Consider the following 23436-nt stretch of genomic DNA (forward strand, 5'->3'; position numbering starts at 1 on the left):
AATTCCCTAAGATGTAGAAAAGTTTATCTAACAAGATATAAGAAGTTTGAAGCCTAATAATGGAGCTCTGTGCATTGTGTTTTAAGGCTTACAAGCAGGTATTGTATTCCAAATAAGCAAGCAGTGTTTAAACCAAAGGTATGTGTGCTTATAGCAGTTGGATGGAACTACTGTCAATATGCTTCTGCTTTGTGTGATTGGTCAAAAATCTTACAAAGTAAGGTGTAACATTAAGTTCTTGGTCTGCTGCCTGGGATGTGAGCTGCTGGCATCTTCCCATTGTCATACCCATGTAATGAGAGTGATGCTGAAAAATGAAACAGCTCAAGGCACGTCCACAGCAGTGCCGTCCCGTTTGTGATTTGTACATTGCCCCCCGGCTGGCGATAGAGACATAGCTGTGATTTTGTTGATGACATCTGAAGGAATTTGATGCTATCTTGCCACTTTTCTTTTAGGAACTGAATCTCACAAGTTGGTGCCTTTACTTTGCTCTTTTTGATGGCGAAACCAGCTGCCAGGAGCATTTGGATGATTTTCTTTCCTTTCTCAAACACTTCTGCAGCTGTGTTCCTCCACAGAATGATGTCATCAATAGATTGTAGGTGTTTTGGAACCTCACCTTTTTCTAGTGCAGTCTGCATCAGTCCATGGCAGGTGGTGGGACTGTGCTTTTACTCCTGGGGCAGTTGGTTTTAGGTATACTGCACTCCCCTCCACGGGAAAGCAAACTGAGGCCTGCATTCTGCTGTTAGAGGAATGGAGAATGTGCATTGGCAATGTCAACAGTGGTGTACCACTTTGCTGCCTTGGACTCCAGCTCATACTGGAGCTCTAATATGTCTGGCACGGCAGCGCTCAGTGGTGGAGTCACTTCATTCAGTGCACGGTACTCCACTGTCCATCTCCATTTTTTTTAGGTTTATGCACAGGCCAGATGGGGCTGTTGAAGGGTGAGTGGGTTTTGCTGAGCAACCCTTGGCTCTCTGGCTCTTGGATTATCTTATGGATGGGAATCACAGCATCTTGAGTGGTACTATACTGTTGGCCATGCACTGTGGAAGTGGCAATTGGTACCTGTTGCTCTTCTCCCTTCAGAAGTCCTACTGCACATGGATTCTCAGTCAGTCTAGGAAAGGTGTTCAGTTGCTGGATGCCCTCTGTCACTACAGCCACTATCTCAAATGCCCACCTGAATCCTTTTGGGTCTTTGAAATACCCAATTTGGAGGTAATCTATGCCCAAAATACATGGGGCTTGGCTAGAGGCAGGGCCTTTCTAAGCCTGGTTATCCTTCTATTCTTGGACATATGTCTTGGAGTTTCGTTCAGTGGCTTTGGACATGCCATCATCATCATCATCATCATCATCATCATCATCATCATCATCATCATCATCACACCTGGCAGATTGGATTCATTAGGTCTCTGAGTGTAATCCTTCCCTAGGCTAGGAAGGTCCTTCAGGGAAAAAGGCTCAATATTGGCTTCTGATTTTGTGCCTATTGCTTTCACTACTGATTTTATGTCAGGAAGCGTTGAGGGTCCTTCTCCTTCATCATCATCATCATCATCATCATCATCATCATCATCATCATCATCATCATCATCATCATCATCTTTATCATCATCCTTCGCTGGTCAGTTGGTCTTGTCTGTGCACTTTCTTTCCACTTTTAGTGTTAGTAGCAGCAGCCATTCATTGAGGTTTATTGTCTGGTTTAGCTGCTGGCTTAGGCTCACTATCTGGTTTAGCTGCTGGCTTTGGGCTTGGGGTGTTGGCTGCAGCCTCAGTGACTGGGATAGCTGCTGATTTATCTCCCTGCCCTCCTGCCTCTGTCTGCTGCCCTACTCTATTTAGCAGTGTACGATAGACATATGCCAGGGCCCAGGTCACTGCAAGGATCTTTTTCTCTTTAGGGTCATCATGGTACTTCTCTTTCAGGTGTTTCCCCACCTCAGCTGGGTTCTGAATTTGTCTGTGTGGAAAGTCTCAGACTATAGGGTCAGAGAATTCCTGCAGGATTTGGCTCATATCTTCCCATTTCCCACACCACTCAGGATTTTCCACATCTGGGTTTATTCTTGGGTCAAGAAATCTTAGCCTTTCATTTAGAAATCTTAGCCTTCATTCTAGAGAAGCTGCAGACTGTATAGTGAAAGCTTACTAGATTAAACACTAGAAAGATGGTATTTTTAACATTCAGGGAAAACTGAACATTCTCTAATAAGGAGATAACAGATTTAGAGGAGAAGGAGGAAAGCAAAGGCTGAAAAGCCTCATCCCCTGCTCCTCCTCTATCAAACTGGGTGCATAACCATAGCCATGAACCATTCATACCTGGAACAGACCTTAGCACCTTTATAAACTTCTTACAAGTCATTACCAACAAGCCCAACAGGATAGCTATTTTGGTCACTGCTCTTCTGCTGTAAAAACTACAGATTAGGGACAATACTAGAGCTATTTTTGGATAAAAAAACCCCAAAACTTAGGGACCAAAGAGGTATTAAGATCTCAAGAAAACCTAGGGACCAGAAATGCATGCAAGCCTTCATCCCAAGAGACATTATGAATGCAAAAAACAGGGCTATTAACTGCTTTATACCAACACAAGGTAATGGCAACCAAACCACAGCTTGGTTTTGCCCAGGAAGTTTGTGTTGTTTTCTTTTCCTAGGAACGCCGCCACCTGCCTGCTGAGGATCAGCAGAACCAGTCTGGGTGTGGGGCAGCTGCCAGCAGTTTTAAATCGAGATCATTTTTCACTTAGGCTCTGTCACCTTTGGCATAGATCCAAGAGGCTTTTCCTTCCTTTTAATAATGGTAATGGTATTCCTTTTATAGAAACCTTCCTAGAGTTGAGATGGAGCTGTGGGAGAACCAATGAAATTTTGAACTGCCACCAGAGTTGCTTCTAATGACAATTTACTAATGTTTGTGACTTGTCTGTAGTCTCATCACAAGTAACATGTTGGGAGAACAAATATGAGTCAAAGAACTTAATTTTATTTTTTTAATGAAAGCAAAAGTGGTGTAGGAAAACTCCTACAGATGTATAATTTTTCTCATCAAAAAACTTCTGCGTATTTGAAATCATGTTAACCTTCCCAGCTCTGCCTTGGGAGGTTTTACAATTAATACTGTCTAGCTACATCTTTCAGATTTCGTAAAAAAGGAACTAAAGGATCCTAACACAAAACAAAAAATGTCCCCTGAGGAATGGTTCTCTTCACCTTCCTCAACTCCTTTTTGGTGGCAATGCTGCCACCTCAGCAGCAGTGCCGTCATGGCAGTGAGTCTGAGAGGCAGCAGCTCTCTGGCCCACACGGTGCTGCCGGCAGAGCCGGCTGCTGCCTACGCAAGGCCCGGGCAGGCACCTGAGCTGCCTTGCTGCACGGCCAGAGCCATCTCGATGCTGCAGCGCAGGCCAGAGGCGCCGCTCAGCCGGAAGCTGCAGGACTTGCCGCAGGGCAGCGCCGTGAGCCGGCAGTGGCGCGACTGCGGCAGGAGCAGCCAGGCTGACGGCACCAACGTCTGCACCCAGCGGGTGACTTTCTCCATGTCCAAGTACGGGGGTGGCCACAGGATGACCAGCGTGTGGGAGGTGCTGCTGTTCTCCTGGACGCCGCAGGCTGCAGGCTGGTGTCCTTCCCTGCAGCTGGGTGCAGCTCCGGCATGAAGCTCCTCTGGGACAGCACTCGGCAGACACCGAGGAGCTCGTCCACCAGTTCCTGCAGCACCTTCGTGCTGGACAGACCCTGCAGCAGAACCACAGAATCACAGAACAGCTGGGCTTGGGAGTGACCTTTAAGGAGCATCCAGTGTGACCCCCACAGCAATGAGGAGGGGACATTCCCAAGGTTGCAGACAGCCCGCTCCAGCCTTATCCTGGATGTGCCCACTGGTGATGGGCTGGGCACAGCCAAAATGCTGCCACCCCAGTCTGCACCCTTGTCCTTCTCATGCTCACTGACCTTCTCCTTGCTGCTGAATGTCTCCTTGAAAACGTTCCATCTGCTGCTTGATCCTTCCTGCATCCTGCAGCTGGCAGAGCCACAGTGCATTTCCTCACCAGCCAGAAGGCGAGAGAGAGCAGAACAGCCTTGGTGAGCAAAAGCAGCCACAGCAGCTGCCGTGCAGGAAGGAACAGGCTTTGCATGATGGAATTGTTGCCATCAATCTCCTGCAGGAGCCGAGTCATTTCCTGAAGCAGATACTCCTTGCGCTCCTGCATCCATTTAGCTTCACTCTTTTCACTTTCTGAATTTGCCTTCTGCCCAGATATGGTGAGCCAAGGCAGCCACAGCAGCTGCCGTGCAGAATGGAACAGGCTTTCCATGATGGAATTGTTGTCCTCCACCTCCTGCAGGAGCCGAGTCATCTCCCGATGCAGAAATTCCTCACGCTCCCGCATCTGCCTGACCGCATCCTTGTCAATTTTCACATCCACTTTCCACCCACTGGGGGTGCATAGCAGAGCCAGGATGAAGGCCAGTGTTGGAGACATGGCCTGGTGGGAGAAAGGGGGCTCAGCATGTCTGGCTGGGAGGGAGCAGGGGGCTAGCAACACCTGCAATGTCCCCAGAGCCTCTCTGGGCATCTGCTATGCTTAGAGCCCCAAGCCCCACTTCCCCCAGCCCTGAGGGTCCCATCTCTCACTCTGGCTTTAAACCCCCAGGGCACGCTTCCCAGCCCCCATCCAGCCCAGCTTTCCCCCTGCATGTGCACTCACTGGCTACCAGAATCCAACTACCCAGTGCTGCCCTCGACACAGATGCCAGTGTGACCTGTCCTCTGTGATGTCACAACCAGCAGAACCATGTCACTCAGCTGCCAAGCTGGCCGTGCCCCTGCTCACAGCTCCCAGTGTGACCCATGCCCTGGCGTGTCACAGCCCCCAGAGCCACCACACCTGCCAGGCCACAAGCCCCAGCCCTGGTCCCCACTGCCGGCCTCAGCGGCTCTTGGTTATCCTCAGCCTGAGTGCAAAGCCAGCCACAGGAGCCCCCAGGGCGCTCTGGATCCACGCTGAAGACACCCTAAAGCTGCCACTGAAAGGGACATGGATGGGGACTGCAGCTGCATCTTCCAGTGCTCACCACCCCTGACTGCCCTCTGGGTGAACCCAAACCTCACCTGCAGCAACTTCAGAAGTGTATATATCATGGAATTGAGAGTTAATTTCAGCAGTTTTGGTGATTTTCTGTGTGATTTATGCAGGTGTCTTGTTCATTAGGGCCCCACTTAGGAATGTACCAAGGGAAAAAGGATGTTTCTATATGTCAGATCTGTTGCCTTCTGTTACAAGGCAAGGTGACCTGGTCCTATGGAGCAGCACGGCAACCTAACTTTCCCAAGGTTGCTCGGGCCGAAGACGAACGCTACATCAACATGATGGACGGTCAAAGGCCTTTATTGTCTCATCTCATGGGGTTATATAGGTTTGGGGGTCTGCACTACGTCACCTAGGGGTCTTGCATTACCTTCTATGGTTAGTAAGGAGTGGAAATTTACTGGGGTTAGTGGAAAGTTACTGGGACTGGGAGGGTCACATTCCTTGGCTTATCTCTTATCTTAGGGGGTTGGGGGGAAAGGAATTCCTAGCTTTCCGTCACATCGCGAAATCTTCTGTCTGCCTTGCCCTAACTACTACATCTCCCCCCCACTTTTTCACAAATGAATGAGGTAGTCATATACATAGGTACTGAAATGAGGTATAAGGTTGTGATTTGACATGGGAAGGGAAGGTAGCTTCTAGCATGCAAAGGATTGGGTCTGATTCTGACCTGGCTAAGCGGTCTCTTCTGCATGGCCGGTTGGGGTATCGGCGATCTTTGTGGGTAGGGTTTTGCGATAGGTTGTGTTTCTCCCTTCGCACAGAAACACTGTTGATGCTTGTGTCTCGCTTGTGCAGATCTCTTGGGCGATGCTTGGCTGCTTGGTGGTCTGTCTCTCTCCTCCGGAACGGGGGTGTACGCGTTATGAGGTTGCCCCACAAGCATGTCCTGTGAACAGAAACTCGCAATTCTCGTTAGTCTCATTCTGCTCGTTGTGAAGGTCGGGCTTAATCGCCCTAAGTGGACACCTCCCCTCGCATCTCCAACAGATCTCTCTCGGGGGTGCTTGGAGCGGGGGTGCCTGCTGGGAAAGCCGTGCTTGCTGGGGACAGCTTGCTGCGATATGATCTGCCTGTCCACATTTAAAGAAAGCCATAGCACTGGTCAGTGTGTGAATGGCCGCTTGAATAGGAGTCAGCCGTTCTTCTCTTACAACCTGCTTAATCATGTCAGCCAAGCTGGCTCCGGGGGGCAGGGAACGCAGGATATCTTTGGTTACTGAGTTACATTGTTGCCATAGGCAGTCAGCTACCATGGGTCCCTTTTCCGCTGCAGGCAAGGTGGAGGAGTCTAGGGCTGCTTGCAAACGGTCCAGGAATTGTGTAAACCCTTCACTCTCCCCCTGTTTTATGGTGGACCATGGTGATGGCTTATTTACCGTCCAAGAGGCGGCGCGTATAGCTTCCCTGGCAGCCCGAGTCGTTGCCCGGACCTCCTCAGCTCGTAATTGTGCGGCTTGTTGCTGTGGGGTAGCTACTTGGTCAAGTTTGCCTAGTAGTCTGGAAAGACCTGAATCGTGTAGCTGCTGTCCCTCCCCCGATGCTTGGGCTAAAGCTGTTGTACAATGATCTTTCCATTCTTGCTTAAATACAATCAAACCTGCACCATCAAAAAGCATGCGGCTTATTTGTGTAATTTCAAAAGGAAGCAGGTCATCATTGCTAAAAAGGCCATCTATAAGAGTGGAAACTATGGCTGAGTTAATCCCTTTTTCTGAAATGGCTTTGACAATTGTCTGCACCTCTTTGGGGTTTATAGGAGTATATGTTCTCTGCTGGTTCCCCTGTGGTCCTGTAACCCTTACTGGGAACGCATGTATCGCAGCTGCCGGTGCGTAGCTTGCACAGGCTATTTTTATTTTTCCCCAATCGGTGAGTTTGTGTTGCAATTGTTTACTGACTTTATTAAAATCTTTGTTCAGTTTCGCTTGAAACCACATAAATTCTGTTGTCTCAATCTCTGAGTCCCAGCCGGGCTCGGTCGTCTCTCCGGAGCTGTCTGAGCAGCTGTCGCTGTACTCAGAGCCGGAAGAAAACTGGTAGCACATTTCCGGTCCGGTGTGCCGTTTTGTGTGGCTTCAGCCCCGCCCCTCCCCTCGGGGGCAGTGCCGCTCCCGCCCCTTGGGCTTGCCCTGCCTCCCGCAGGGAGGGATTTCCCCCTTGTATGGTAGCAGCATTTGGCGTGGCTCCCGGTGGGGGATACGCCCCCTGCTGCTTTCCCAAGCATGCGTGTTAGTAACTGCTCCCGACTCTCGGCTCTTCCCGCCGCGGGCTGGTTCGCCCCACCCATCCCCCCTGTCCCGGGTGCCATGTTCCGGCATGTATGGCGGTGGGGGCGGCGGGGGCGGCCCGTCCATGCCGGATGCCTGCTCTGCATCTCGGGCTTCTTGACCCAGCTTCCCCAAAAAGGATTTCGCGCGTTCGCATGTGTCCTGCGCTGAATGGCTGACCGGCGGTGCAAGGACGGGCAGAGAAGCCGCAGGTTTTTCAAAGGGTTTCATGGGGGGGGTGGGAGGTGGCGGGCTCCGCGGGACGGTCGGGGGGTCCCCTGGGGGGTCCCCTGGGGGGTCTCCTGGGGGTTCCGGGGGTTTTGGGCTTGGGCTCGGAGGGGGGTAGAACGCGCCCTGTCCCCGCATGTTCCCGCTTTCGATCGGATCACTCTCCGAGACGGTTTGCATTGCTGCCCCCACCCCCAGCTGCGGCGTGGCTAATAAACAATTTCTCACAGCTTTCCACATTTCTTGCTCTTGCCGAGCTTTTTGCAGAGCCTGGCTGACTCTGCTCCATGATTTAAGAGCCTTCCCTGAACCCGTAGTCATTGTGTCTTCGGCTAAAACTATCGTGCATTTAGGCCATATCTCCGGATGGAGAATGTCGACCGGGGTCTCTATCGCCCCAAGCTCAATCAGCCTCGGTACTATAAGGCATAAATCCTTGAGTTTGCATTCTATACCCCACTGTGCGTGAATTTGAATTACGACCTTGGCAATGGCTTCCATGCCCCTCGCAGGTCCCGGAGAGCGTCCCCTCCTCGCTGTAGACGATCCAGCCGCTGCAGCCGCTGACCCCAATCCAGGCGAAGACCTGTCACCCGAGCTTCTCTCTTCTTTCCTTTCCAGGGTTTCGGCACCAGTTATGTTGCCTTCTGTAACAAGGCAAGGCGACCTGGTCCTATGGAGCAGCACGGCAACCTAACTTTCCCAAGGTTGCTCGGGCCAAAGACGAACGCTACATCAACATGATGGACGGTCAAAAGAACAATCAAAAAAGAAACAAAAAAGAACAATCAAAAAAATAAATCTGTAAAAATGCTGGATAAAAAATGCAAATAAAATAAACTTGACAGTTCTCTCAAAAAGCTTAAGAAAAAACCCCATGTATTCTATAAAACCCACATAATTCATCTACTGAATACAAAAATGGGCACATTCTAGAAGACAAAATTTGTACAACGGTTCTGGGCAGAATATTCTTTCAAGGTTTTTGCACTTCAGGGGCAGTATCATTCTCTGAACTGCAATGCTCTGAGCATGTTCTGCTCACTGTGGCAGCTTTCTGCTCTCCCCTGGTACAGATCATCCTCCCAGCAAAGGGGAAGTGCAGCCACCACAACTCACAGCACTTTCCCCCACAGCAAGAACCTGAAGGAGAGAGATGGCTTTCACCAGCTGCTGCAGGCTCTAACAGTGCCCCCTCTCAGCTGCTGAAAGCCTGAATTTCTGTTTTGAGGTGTGTTAGTTTAGTGAGTGGAATGTTCCGCTATCTTGTGCTATATTCAAGTGTTCCCTGAGTTATTTCAGTTAGTTTCTCCCCTGTGTTATGCCTTCTTACCCAGCTGGCCCTGAAGTAATCCCCTCCCTCCTTACTAGATTTTTCCCTTCCTGTCAAGACAACCCGGCCCCTTTGCCCCATCCATCAGCCCAAACCCTACCCTTTGTTCCAGAAAGTTCCCTGTCCCTCACCCTAAGATCCAATCCCTATCCTAACTCTCTTTTCTCCCCTTGTTCTGATTTGTAGTAGCCCTCGAAACCACATCCTGAGAGTCACTTCTTGGTTATTATATGGTGTCCACCCCCTGTTTTGAAAGATTTTGAAAACCTGTGCACAGGGGTGCTGGGGGTTCGTTTCACTTCTGTTCCCTCTTTGCAGTTGTCTTCTATGTTCCTTCCTCTTGCCTCTCCCAATAAGTATGCTGCACTTTACAGTGCAGAAGAGCCTCCTCTGCTTCCTCCACTTTGTCCTCGTGACTCTTGCAAGGGTCTTTACTGCTAGGCAACTGGCCTGGAGGTTCTGGCTCCAGCAAAACTCTAGCCGAGCCAGTTCCCCATTCTTGCCATTGTCCCCGGAACATCACAGGGCTTGCTGGGGCTCTGGAGGACAGTGACAGTGACCCATGCCCTGGCGTGTCACAGCCCCCAGAGCCACCACACCTGCCAGGCCACAAGCCCCAGCCCTGGTCCCCACTGCTGACCCCAGCGGCTCCTGGCCATCCTCAGCCTGAGTGCAAAGCCAGCCACAGGAGCCCCCAGGGCGCTCTGGATCCACGCTGAAGACACCCTAAAGCTGCCACTGAAAGGGACATGGATGGGGACTGCAGCTGCATCTTCCAGTGCTCACCACCCCTGACTGCCCTCTGGGTGAACCCAAACCTCACCTGCTGAACCTTGAGCACATTTACCCTTCTCGCCCATCCTGGAACGTGGTGTTCCCACATCATTCATGAGCCCTTTGCAGGGAGTGACCAGCTCCCAGCTGATCTGCTACCCTGGCCTTACTTTCTGTTTGGCAGCAATGACCTTAATGGCTACACTCATAAGAATCCCAGCGCAACATTTGTGTCACAGAAGCTCTTAGGCAAAAAAACTCCACTAATCGCCAAGTTTTACGCAGAGAAGAAGGTGCTGACAAGCATAAGGCACAAGCAGGGCTCTGGCCTGTGCCTCAGAATTTCTGAGCCACGGGACTCCACACATTGATGTTCCCAGCTGCTTTGTTCATATTTTATAGCCAGATCTGGGCAGGGACTTCTGCTTAAAGAGTAGGAAAATTGTGAGAAATAAAGGTGCAGCAGACAAGCAAAAAAAGCCAAGAAGGAAGACACTTAGAAATACACAGCACAACAAAAGTCCTTGGAGATGGTTCAATAGAAAGTGCCACCAGCAGTGACCAGTGCCTGAGGGTTCTCACTGCCACCCCAGGGGCTCCTCGGTCCCCTGCTGGTTTGTGTCTGATCCCTGCTGGGCTCCCTCTGCCTCTTCAGCAGACAGAGCCCTGCCTGGAAAGGGCTCCATGCTCTGGGGTTCTGTCACAATCCGTCCTTGCAGACAGGTTTCGTCATGGTTCGTGATCTCAGAGTGTACAAAGAACCGACAAGGTACAAGGGGGTTTGCAGCAATATTCAAAACAAATGGACTTTATTGAAACAACCACAGCAAAAATGCGTTGGGTGAGGATTGTGAAAAGGGAAAGATAAGGGAAAAGGGAGGAAATAGGAAAGGGTATATTGCTACCAAACGTGGAATGGCGAAGGTCCTTCAGTGTCCAGCCGATGGAGTTTACCAATTCACATCCGGGGAGATCTCAGAGATGCAGTTCATCAGGATTCCAATTATACACTTTTTCGATGGGGGAAGGGAATGATTTTGAAACTGAATCTATTGTATTGGAGAAAAAATGGTATTTGGAAGAAGGGTACACACAGTCCATATCTCAGTGGGTGAGAGCCATTGTTTTCGTGGTTGGTTGCTCACACCTGTAACATCTGTCTTGCTTTGGTCAGCTCGCCTTCCCCCGCACACCTCCCCCGGGCCGTGGGCTTCAGTCCCAGTCCTTGGAGAGTGTGGGAGGGGCCTTTTCACATGGGGATTTCATGTATCTCAGTCTGTCTGTCATGGTGGGTGCAAATGAACAGAAGGGAAGGGATCTTCTTTGAGGGACCACAGTAAAAGTCCAGCCAGGCCAGGAATCAGGAGAGGAGAAATCTCAGAGCTATTGTTGCAGAAAGGTCAGAATGTTCTTCTCCTCCTGAAGTGCAGTGTAAACACACCTGTGGAGTAGCTTAGCAATGCTCTCCGGTCATCATTCCCTCCTGGCTTACGAAGCCAGAGGCCTGTGGACAGGAGGATCTTCAGTGGTCTTTCAATGACGGTCGTGAGGCAGTTGAAGGATATTTCGGACAGACACTCACAGGTTCCCAGCCTGCGCCAAGCTAAGTTCTTAGCGGCACCGAAAGAAGAGGTGAAACAAAGAGCCATTTTCTGTCCTGCATGGAAACTCATCTCCTTCAGTGCCACTGCCGGAGATGATCCCTCTGGCAGCTTGGCACTGTGCCTGCTGCATCCTCGCCCTGTCCCTTCCATCAGCTGGAACTGTCCTGCACATCGGCACTCACTGTCTCTCATCATGAAGAGAGAGAGCTGGGTCAGAAGAGCCAAGATTGCATTTTCTTGGCCTTTCTAACAGACACAAGAAATAGGAGTTCAAATAACTTTGTTGTTTGTTCCTACCCTCTTTTTAGATGACTCTTTTCTGCAATAATGCAAAAGTCTCTTTTCCCACATGGATGGAACAATCTGTAATTGGGAGTTGCTTTCAGGCTGTCAGGCACCATGGGAGCTTTCTCTCTGATGAGGATTATGTGAATTTTGCATTGGTCACTTGGTCTTGTCACCATGGGCTGACCTCAACGGCCGACTCTGCTGTCCCCAGGGGATTCATGGGGACGCCAAGCCCCTCAGGGCTGGAATTCGGGGGAGGGCGGGCTCAGAGCGCCCGGAGCCTGGGCCCGTGAGGATCTGCTCCTGGCGCTCACTGTGCTCAGCCCGCTCTGCCGAGCAGCCGCGGCCATGGAGACACCGGCGGGAGCTGTGCCCGAGGCCGGCAGGCGGCCGGGGCCAGCTCGCAGCTGCGAGGACGCCGGCAGCCTGTGCCCTGAGGCCGAGGCCGTGGCGGGCGGTTTGCGGGCAGGGCTTTTCCGAGCCGGCCGCAATGTGCTGCCTCCCGTGCGGGCCCGGCTGCGCCAGAGGCGGGCGGGAGCGCAGCGGGGCCGGCAGCGGCGGGCAGAGGCCGCAGAGAGCAGCAGCCCGGCCGGGCCCGCTACAGAGCGGCGGGGAGCTCCCGGGCAGCCCTCGGCCGTGTCTGTGCGCGCAGGGCAGGAGCAGAGCCCGGAGCAGAGGCAGGAGCCGGCCATAGCAGCAGCTCGCCGTGCCCAGGGCCGCAGCCGCAGCTCTGCCCTCTCGGCCGCAGCAGCAGCCGCTCGCCTCCGAGGCTCCGGCGCTTCCCGAAGCCGAGGGGCCCGGCCCCCAGCCCGCCCTGGAGCCCCGCAGCGAGAGGAGCCGCCGGCTCCGCAAACGGCAGCACAGAGGGCGCAGGTTGAGGAGGAGGACATGAGGCTCTTTCTGGGCCACGCTGTGGCAGCTCTACCCTCTTGGCCTTCGCCTTGAGCCCTTTGGTTCTTTTCCCTGAGCCCTGATCCCCGTCCTTGGCCAAGGGCTACCGCAGCCCTTTCCAGGGCTGCAGGGAAAGCTCCCTCAGTCACAGAATGACAGAATCACGGGCTCAGAAGACAGACACCTTCAAGATCATCAAGTCCAAGCCATGCCCTAACACCTCAACTAAACTGAGTGCCACATCCAGTCTTCTTGTAAAGGCTTGCAGGGATGGTGAGTCCACCAGCTCCCTGGAGGGGTCTGTCCCAGGAAGAACCAAGATAACACTGGGGCCTTCTACCCCCTGACACTTGGAGCTCTGGAAGTTTGTCTTTCTGCTTAGGCAAAGGCCACGGAAAAGTACTGGGAAAACTAGTCACAAATAGAGTAGCCTACAGAGCTGCAAATAGATGTGCAAAGAATACAGAAAACATAGAAAAGAAAAAAAAAAAAAACCCAAATGGCATCAGCAAAGATCTTGGTCACGAAGACATAGATGCAGAGGGTCTTCTCAGCCCTGTTTCTGTGTATTTCTGGGAATCAGAGGAATCCTGCTTGAGCCTCTGGGGAGATGGGTTTCGGAGGTGAAAGTTCATGTCTTTTTTTCTCTTTGGGGCAGCTCCTGTTCCTAACATCAGCTGAGCCTCTTTCCAGCCTGATGCCTCTGATTGTTGCAGCAAAACAATTCATGGCAGACAGAAGACACTGACACTTGCAGAGACGTGCCTTTTTCAAGTGCCAGCTGCGAGTGGGAGTCAGAAGAAAAACCCCAGGAAGCATAACTCCATTGGAAGATTGCCTTCCTTTTCATTCTGTAAATAAGCTCTACATCCACTTCTGAATTGTCAGTTGTTTGTTCAGGATGGGAAGTTCTCTTTGATGACTGTTTTTAATGAGCTTGGAAGTGGATAAGGCTCTCCTTCATTCCCAAACTCCAGACCAAAGTGCCTTTGGAATATTGCCCACTGGGCAGTTTTTGCCCAGCCATGGTACTTGTGGATGTAAGAAAGCAAGGGCAATGGTATTTGCAGACAAAACCCAACAAAGCTTGGCTCAGCGAAAACATCCCGGGGAGATACAGGCTTCCAGCTATTCTTAGAAATCAGAGTTCCAGCCAAATGTTTCTGTAGTACTAAATGCAATCTCTTACCAAGGATCAGAGCCTTGTTCATCTGAAAAAGCAGAAAGATGAGTGAGGAGTTCCCAAAGGCCCATCACATAATTTTATTTTGCTCATCTTATGGAAGTTTGCAACTAAATATGTGTTTGCAATTGAGGTAATGAGAGGGAAAAAAAAATTAAAAAGAGCTTATGACAGGGTCATGGCATTCCGCAAGAGGAATCACTGGTGCATGCATTTAATGGATCTCTTTCAATCCTATAAAAGTATTGCAGCCCTGATTTCAAATAGGCTGGTATGAAACAACTTGGAGAGACAAGAGACTAAAATGGCTTCTGGGGTGTTTTTTAAGAGTGAGGAAAACTAGCCAAACGGTGTTGTTTTGTGACATTTTTAAATATACTAGCTCAAAATTACCAGCTGCAATAAATCAAGAGTTAAAGAAGAAGTATTTTCGTATGTGAAAAATTAGAAACACAAAAATGTGAAGATATGAATGTGTGTTTTCATAAAAAGCATGAAATTATAGACCAAAAAAACATGCCCTGAACTACAATACAAAGGCAGGTGGAAGTGTACTTGAATTAGCTCGTTTTACATTGCTGGAGTTTTTTCTTGTGAAGAGGAGCTCTAGGGTATTGCTGAAGAAAGGTGACACAACCAGGACAGGGCAGCGTGCCGTGCTCCGTGCAGATGGCTGCCAGGGGCTGCCCGAAGAGTGCCCTGCTGCAGGCAGAGCCCTCCTGGCCTGGGGCCCAGGAGCAAAGGGCCAGGGCAGCCACCTCCTTCTGGTCCTGACCCTGCCACCGGTCCCTGCTGCTGCTGCTGCTGAGGGAAAGAGACTGTCCCAAGGCCCCAGTAATGAATGCACCCCTGGGGATGCCAGTGAAGGAAACCATGTGTTCTGTAATGCCTGTATGACCAGAGTCACCAAACACCAACCACGAAAACAATGGCTCTCACCCACTGAGATATGGACTGTGTGTACCCTTCTTCCAAATACCATTTTTTTCTCCAATACAATAGATTCAGTTTCAAAATCATTCCCTTCCCCCATCGAAAAAGTGTATAATTGGAATCCTGACGAACTGCACCTCTGAGATCTCCCCGGACATGAATTGGTGAACTCCATCAGCTGGACACCAAAAACCCTTTGCCGTTCCACATTTGGTAGCTATATACCCTTTCCTTTTTCCTCCCTTTTTCCTTATCTTTCCCTTTTCACTATCCTCACCCAACGCATTTTTGCTGTGGTTGTTTCAATAAAGTGCATTTGTTTTGATTATTGCTCCAAACCCCCTTGTACCTTGTCGGTACTTTGTACACTCTGAGATCGCAAACCATCACGAAACCTGTCTGCAAGGACGGATTGTGACAGAACCCCAGAGCATGGAGCCCTTTCCAGGCAGGGCTCTGTCTGCTGAAGAGGCAGAGGGAGCCCAGCAGGGATCAGACACAAACCAGCAGGGGACTGAGGAGCCCCTGGGGTGGCAGTGAGAACCCTCAGGCACTGGTCACTGCTGGTGGCGTTTTCTATTGAACTATCTCCAAGGACTTTTGTTGTGCTGTGTATTTCTAAGTGTCTTCCTTCTTGGCTTTTTTTGCTTGTCTGCTGCACCTTTATTTCTCACAATTTTCCTACTCTTTAAGCAGAAGTCCCTGCCCAGATCTGGCTATAAAATATGAACAAAGCAGCTGGGAACAGCAATGTGTGGAATCCCGTGGCTCAGAATTTCTTATGCCAGAGCCCTGCCTGTGCCTTATGCTTGTCAACACCTTCTTCTCTGTGCAAAACTTGGTGATTAGTGGAGTTTTTTTGCCTAAGAGCTTCTGTGACACAAATGTTGCGCTGGGATTCTTATGAGTGTAGCCATTAAGGTCATTGCTGCCAAACAGAAAGTAAGGCCAGGGTAGCAGATCAGCTGGGAGCTGGTCACTCCCTGCAAAGGGCTCATGAATGATGTGGGAACACCACGTTCCAGGATGGGCGAGAAGGGTAAATGTGCTCAAGGCTCAGCAGGTGAGGTTTGGGTTCACTTAGAGAGCAGTCAGGGGTGGTGAGCACTGGAAGATGCAGCTGCAGTCCCCATTCATGTCCCTTTCAGTGGTGGCTTTAGGGTGTCTGCAGCCTGGATCCAGAGTGCCCTGGGGGCTCCTGTGGCTGGCTCTGCACTCAGGCTGAGGATGGCCAGGAGCCGCTGAGGCCGGCAGTGGGGACCAGGGCTGGGGCTTGTGGCCTGGCAGGTGTGGTGGCTCTGGGGGCTGTGACATGCCAGGGCATGGGTCACTGTCACTGTCCTCCAGAGCCCCAGCTAGCCCTGTGATGTAAATTTATTAGGAGAGGCAAGAGGAAGGAACATAGAAGACAACTGCAAAGGGGGAACAGAAGTGAAACGAACCCCCAGCACCCCTGTGCACAGGTTTTCAAAATCTTTCAAAACAGGGGGTGGACACCATATAATAACCAAGAAGTGACTCTCAGGATGTGGTTTCGAGGGCTACTACAAATCAGAACAAGGGGAGAAAAGAGAGTTAGGATAGGGATTGGATCTTAGGGTGAGGGACAGGGAACTTTCTGGAACAAAGGGTAGGGTTTGGGCTGATGGATGGGGCAAAGGGGCCGGGTTGTCTTGACAGAAAGGGAAAAGTCTGGCAAGGAGGGAGAGGATTCCTTCAGGGCCAGCTGGGTAAGAAGACATAACACAGGGGAGAAACTAACTGAAATAACTCAGGGAACACTTGAACATAGCACAAGATAGTAGAACATTCAACTCAATAAACCCAGAGCAGAAAGCTGCCAGGGTGAGCAGAACATGCTCAGAGCATTACAGTTCAGAGAATGATACTGCCCCTGAAGTGCAAAAACCTTGAAAGAATAATCTGTGTAGATCCTTGTACAAATTTTGTCTTCTAGAATGTGCCCGTGTTTGTACTCTGTAGATGAATTATCTGGGTTTTATAGAATACATGGGGTTTTTTCTTAAGCTTTTTGGGAGAACTCTCAAGTTTATTTAATTTGCATTTTTTATCCAGCATTTTTACAGATTTATTTTTTTGATTTTTCTTTTGTAAATACTTAGGGAACAAATACCCAGGCATTTTTTATTCCTTTGGGATATTGTGATTAATGTTCTTAGAAAGAAAACCTTGTTGAACAAGCGTGGAAACACAGAGATAGCAAAAATAGCATAAAAGTCTTTGAGAACAGGGCGTGTGATAAGTACTGGAGAACTGAGTAATTCCTCCAAGGATGGAATTAGCAAGATATATTACTTAGAACACATGCCAAAATACTTCCTTAAATCAAGGGAAATGTGACCTGTAGCCATACAAAGTACAGCCAAAGCAAATGAAAAACCTTTGGAAAAGAGGGAATTTTGCCAGTGACATCAATCTGTTGGGATAACTGAGGGAGTCCTATCGACCTTGCACTGTATTCCTCAATATTTGCAGTGTCTTTTATCCCAATTTCTGTGAAGTGAATAGGCAGCTGTAGTTGTTCACCATTAACTTAAGCTCTTAGGGGAATTACCAAGCACCATAAATGGTTTTTTTTTTTGTAGCTGAGCAGGACCTGAGTTTCCCAAATCTTCTACAAAGCAGAAGGGACCCACACAGTTATTGTGCTAATGTTAATGAAGGGTTTGATGAAAGCAGGTGAATGAGAGCATTGCATTATAAAACTTCCACATTCAAGAAAACAGGAGGGCACTAAGAACAAAACATATAAGGCTAGAGTAACATCAGAACAGGATAAAATGAAATTGCTAGACAGGAAGTGATGCATCAGAAATTAAGTGTATCATTTCTGATACATCTGCCTGCATTGGCAAGCTAAAACAGACAAAGAAGGGCAGAGATAGAAAGGTAGGAAGATTTTAAAATTGCACTGTGCAGAAGAGACACACGAACCACCAGGGTAAACACAGCTGAGAGATTCAGCTTGGAGCTGGATTAGAGTGGAATCCATTCACTGAAGGTTTCTGGTGCACAGGAGTGCAAAGACTGAGGAAGAAAGGGGAAAGGTTTAATTTCTGAAAGCCATTTAGATTGATGGAAGCATTGTCTAGAGATCTAAAAAGCTGAAACCTCAGAGAATCTGAACCTAAAACATTCCCAAATGGATTGATAAGGTATTATGGGCACATCTCTGCTGCTTTTAGAGTCAATAAAATTGACAATGAGTGTCTGGAAAAAAGGAATGGCAACCCAGATTTTATCTCCATTGCTTTAGGAAAATCTTAATAAGGCACTTCATGAACTGAACGCTAACATTTTGCCCCTGCTCTATTTACTTTTCATTTGAATACAGGCTGGTAGAAGGAGAGATTTGGCTTTAATTTCTCCTCAAGTTACCTGTTGCACTTTTAGGTTAGGAGTTCATTTAAAATTCAGCTAATCACTCTCTCTATCCATGAATATTCCACTAGTGAACTGACATACAGAAACATCCTTTTTCCCTTGGTACGTTCCTAAGTGGTGCCCTAATGAACAAGACACCTGCATAAATCACACAGAAAATCACCAAAACTGCTGAAATTAACTCTCAATTCCATGATATATACACTTCTGAAGTTGCTGCAGGTGAGGTTTGGGTTCACCCAGAGGGCAGTCAGGGGTGGTGAGCACTGGAAGATGCAGCTGCAGTCCCCATCCATGTCCCTTTCAGTGGCAGCTTTAGGGTGTCTGCAGCCTGGATCCAGAGCGCCCTGGGGGCTCCTGTGGCTGGCTCTGCACTCAGGCTGAGGATGGCCAGGAGCCGCTGAGGCCGGCAGTGGGGACCAGGGCTGGGGCTTGTGGCCTGGCAGGTGTGGCTCTGGGGGCTGTGACACGCCAGGGCATGGGTCACACTGGGAGCTGTGAGCAGGGGCACGGCCAGCTTGGCAGCTGAGTGACATGGTTCTGCTGGTTGTGACATCACAGAGGACAGGTCACACTGGCATCTGTGTCGAGGGCAGCACTGGGTAGTTGGATTCTGGTAGCCAGTGAGTGCACATGCAGGGGGAAAGCTGGGCTGGATGGGGGATGGGAAGCGTGCCCTGGGGGTTTAAAGCCAGAGTGAGAGATGGGACCCTCAGGGCTGGGGGAAGTGGGGCTTGGGGCTCTAAGCATAGAAGATGCCCAGAGAGGCTCTGGGGACATTGCAGGTGTTGCCAGCCCCCTGCTCCCTCCCAGCCAGACATGCTGAGCCCCCTTTCTCCCACCAGGCCATGTCTCCAACACTGGCCTTCATCCTGGCTCTGCTATGCACCCCCAGTGGGTGGAAAGTGGATGTGAAAATTGACAAGGATGCGGTCAGGCGGATGCGGGAGCGTGAGGAATTTCTGCATCGGGAGATGACTCGGCTCCTGCAGGAGGTGGAGGACAACAATTCCATCATGGAAAGCCTGTTCCATTCTGCACGGCAGCTGCTGTGGCTGCCTTGGCTCACCATATCTGGGCAGAAGGCAAATTCAGAAAGTGAAAAGAGTGAAGCTAAATGGATGCAGGAGCGCAAGGAGTATCTGCTTCAGGAAATGACTCGGCTCCTGCAGGAGATTGATGGCAACAATTCCATCATGCAAAGCCTGTTCCTTCCTGCACAGCAGCTGCTGTGGCTGCTTTTGCTCACCAAGGCTGTTCTGCTCTCTCTCGCCTTCTGGCTGGTGAGGAAATGCACCATGGCTCTGCCAGCTGCAGGATGCAGGAAAGATCAAGCAGCAGATGGAACGTTTTCAAGGAGACATTCAGCAGCAAGGAGAAGGTCAGTGAGCATGAGAAGGACAAGGGTGCAAACTGGGGTGGCAGCATTTTGGCTGTGCCCAGCCCATCACCAGTGGGCACATCCAGGATAAGGCTGGAGCGGGCTGTCTGCAACCTTGGGAATGTCCCCTCCTCATTGCTGTGGGGGTCACACTGGATGCTCCTTAAAGGTCACTCCCAAGCCCAGCTGTTCTGTGATTCTGTGGTTCTGCTGCAGGGTCTGTCCAGCACGAAGGTGCTGCAGGAACTGGTGGACGAGCTCCTCGGTGTCTGCCGAGTGCTGTCCCGGAGGAGCTTCATGCCGGAGCTGCACCCAGCTGCAGGGACGGACACTAGCCTGCAGCCTGCGGCGTCCAGGAGAACAGCAGCACCTCCCACACGCTGGTCATCCTGTGGCCACCCCCGTACTTGGACATGGAGAAAGTCACCCGCTGGGTGCAGACGTTGGTGCCGTCAGCCTGGCTGCTCCTGCCGCAGTCGCGCCACTGCCGGCTCACGGCGCTGCCCTGCAGCAAGTCCTGCAGCTTCCGGCTGAGCGGCGCCTCTGGCCTGCGCTGCAGCATCGAGATGGCTCTGGCCGTGCAGCAAGGCAGCTCAGGTGCCTGCCCGGGCCTTGCGTAGGCAGCAGCCGGCTCTGCCAGCAGCACCATGTGGGCCAGAGAGCTGCTGCCTCTCAGACTCACTGCCATGACGGCACTGCTGCTGAGGTGGCAGCATTGCCACCAAAAAGGAGTTGAGGAAGGTAAAGAGAACCATTCCTCAGGGGACATTTTTTGTTTTCTGTTACGTTCCTTTAGTTCCTTTTTTACGAAATCTGAAAGATGTAGCTAGACAGTATTAATTGTAAAACCTCCCAAGGCAGAGCTGGGAAGGTTAACATGATTTCAAATACGCAGAAGTTTTTTGATGAGAAAAATTATACATCTGTAGGAGTTTTCCTACACCACTTTTTTTTTCCTTAAATATATAAAATGAAGTTCTTTGACTCATATTTGTTCTCCCAACATGTTACTTGTGATGAGACTACAGACAAGTCACAAACATTAATAAATTGTCAATAGAAGCAACTCTGGTGGCAGTTCATAATTTCATTGGTTCTCCCACAGCTCCATCTCAACTCTAGGAAGGTTTCTATAAAAAGGAATACCATTACCATTATTAAAAGGAAGGAAAAGCCTCTTGGATCAATGCCAAAGGTGACAGAGCCTAAGTGAAAAATGATCTCGATTTAAAACTGCTGGCAGCTGCCCCACACCAAGACTGGTTCTTCTGATCCTCAGCAGGCAGGTGGCGGCGTTCCTAGGAAAACAACACAAACTTCCTGGGCAAAACCAAGCTGTGGTTTGGTTGCCATTACCTTGTGTTGGTATAAAGCAGATAATAGCCCTGTTTTTTGCATTCATAATGTCTCTTGGGATGAAGGCTTGCATGCATTTCTGGTCCCTAGGTTTTCTTGAGATCTTAATACCTCTTTGGTCCCTAAGTTTTGGGGTTTTTTTAATCCAAAATAGCTCTAGTATTGTCCCTAATCTGTAGTTTTTACAGCAGAAGAGCAGTGACCAAAATAGCTATCCTGTTGGGCTTGTTGGTAATGACTTGTAAGAAGTTTATAAAGGTGCTAAGGTCTGTTCCAGGTATGAATGGTTCATGGCTATGGGTATGCACCCAGTTTGATAGAGGAGGAGCAGGGGATGAGGCTTTTCAGCCTTTGCTTTCCTCCTTCTCCTCTAAATCTCTTACCTCCCTATTAGAATGTTCAGTTTTCCCTGAATGTTAAAAATACCATCTTTCTAGTGTTTAATCTAGTAAGCTTTCTCTATACAGTCTGCAGCTTCTCTAGAATAGAGGCTAAGATTTCTAAACGGGCTAATGAGACCCTTGACCCAAGAATAAACCCAGACGTGGAAAATCCTGAGTGGTGTGGGAAATGGGAAGATATGAGCCAAATCCTGCAGTCTCTAACCCTATAGTCTGAGACTTTCCACACAGACAAATTCAGAACCCAGCTGAGGTGGAGAAACACCTGAAAGAGAAGTACCATGATGACCCTAAAGAGAAAAAGATCATTGCAGTGACCTGGGCCCTGGCATATGTCTATCGTACACTGCTAAATAGAGTAGGGCAGCAGACAGAGGCAGGAGGGCAGGGAGATAAATCAGCAGCTATCCCAGTCACTGAGGCTGCAGCCAACACCCCAAGCTCAAAGCCAGCAGCTAAACCAGATAGTGAGCCTAAGCCGGCAGCTAAACCAGACAATAAACCTCAATGAATGGCTGTTGCTACTAACACTGAAAGTGGAAAGTGCACAGACAAGACCAATTGACCAGTGAATGATGATGATGATGATGATGATGATGATGATGATGATGAAGGAGAAGGACCCTCAATGCTTCCTGACATAAAATCAGTAGTGAAAGCAATAGGCACAAAATCAGAAGCCAATATTGAGCCTTTTTCCCTTAAGGACCTCCCTCGCCTAGGGAAGGATTACACTGGAAGACCTGATGAATCCAAACTGCCAGATGTGATGATGATGATGATGATGATGATGATGATGATGATGATGATGATGATGATGGCATGTCCAAACCCCCTGAACGAAACTCCAAGACATATGTCCAAGAATAGAAGGATAACCAGGCTTAGAAAGGCCCTGCCTCTAGCCAAGCCCCATGTATTTTGGGCATAGATTACCTCCAAATTGGGTATTTCCAAGACCAAAAGGATTCAGGTGGGCATTTGAGATAGTGGCTGTAGTGACAGAGGGCATCCAGCAACTGAACACCTTTCCTAGACTGACTGAGAATCCATGTGCAGTAGGACTTCTGAAGGGAGAAGAGAAACAGGTACCAATTGCCACTTCCATAGTGCATGGCCAACAGTATAGTACCACTCAAGATGCTGTGATTCCCATCCATAAAATAATCCACAAGCCAGAGTGCCAAGGGTTGCTCAGCAAAACCCACTCACCCTTCAACAGCCCCATCTGGCCTGTGCATAAACCTAAAAAAAATGGAGATGGACAGTGGAGTACCGTGCACTGAATGAAGTGACTCCACCACTGAGCGCTGCCGTGCCAGACATATTAGAGCTCCAGTATGAGCTGGAGTCCAAGGCAGCAAAGTGGTACACCACTGTTGACATTGCCAATGCACATTCTCCATTCCTCTAACAGCAGAATGCAGGCCTCAGTTTGCTTTCCCGTGGAGGGGAGTGCAGTATACCTAAAACCAACTGCCCCAGGAGTAAAAGCACAGTCCCACCATCTGCCATGGACTGATGCAGACTGCACTAGAAAAAGGTGAGGTTCCAAAACACCTACAATCTATTGATGACATCATTCTGTGGAGGAACACAGCTGCAGAAGTGTTTGAGAAAGGAAAGAAAATCATCCAAATGCTCCTGGCAGCTGGTTTCGCCATCAAAAAGAGCAAAGTAAAGGCACCAACTTGTGAGATTCAGTTCCTAAAAGTAAAGTGGCAAGATAACGTCAAATTCCTTCAGATGTCATCAACAAAATCACAGCTATGTCTCTATCGCCAGCCGGGGGGCAATGTACAAATCACAAACGGGATGGCACTGCTGTGGACGTGCCTTGAGCTGTTTTATTTTTCAGCATCAGTCTCATTACATGGGTATGACAATGGGAAGATGCCAGCAGCTCACATCCCAGGCAGCAGACCAAGAACTTAATGTTACACCTTACTTTGTAAGATTTTTGACCAATCACACAAAGCAGAAGCATATTGACAGTAGTTCCATCCAACCGCTATAAGCACACGTACCTTTGGTTAAAACACTGCTTGATTATTTCGAATACAATACCTGCTTGTAAGCCTTAAAACACAATGCACAGAGCTCCATTATTAAGCTTCAAACTCCTTATATCTTGTTAGATAAACTTTTCTACATCTTAGGGAGTTATTCTAAACAAGCGTTAATACACAAACCATTGTTCTATTTGTCCTTGCTTTTCTACTTTTTAAATAATTTTTGTGCTGACCTACTTCATGGCTACTGCTTAGCTC

The sequence above is a fragment of the Fringilla coelebs genome (genome assembly GCF_963513975.1).
Source record: "Fringilla coelebs genome assembly, chromosome: Z".
NCBI lineage: Eukaryota > Metazoa > Chordata > Aves > Passeriformes > Fringillidae > Fringilla > Fringilla coelebs.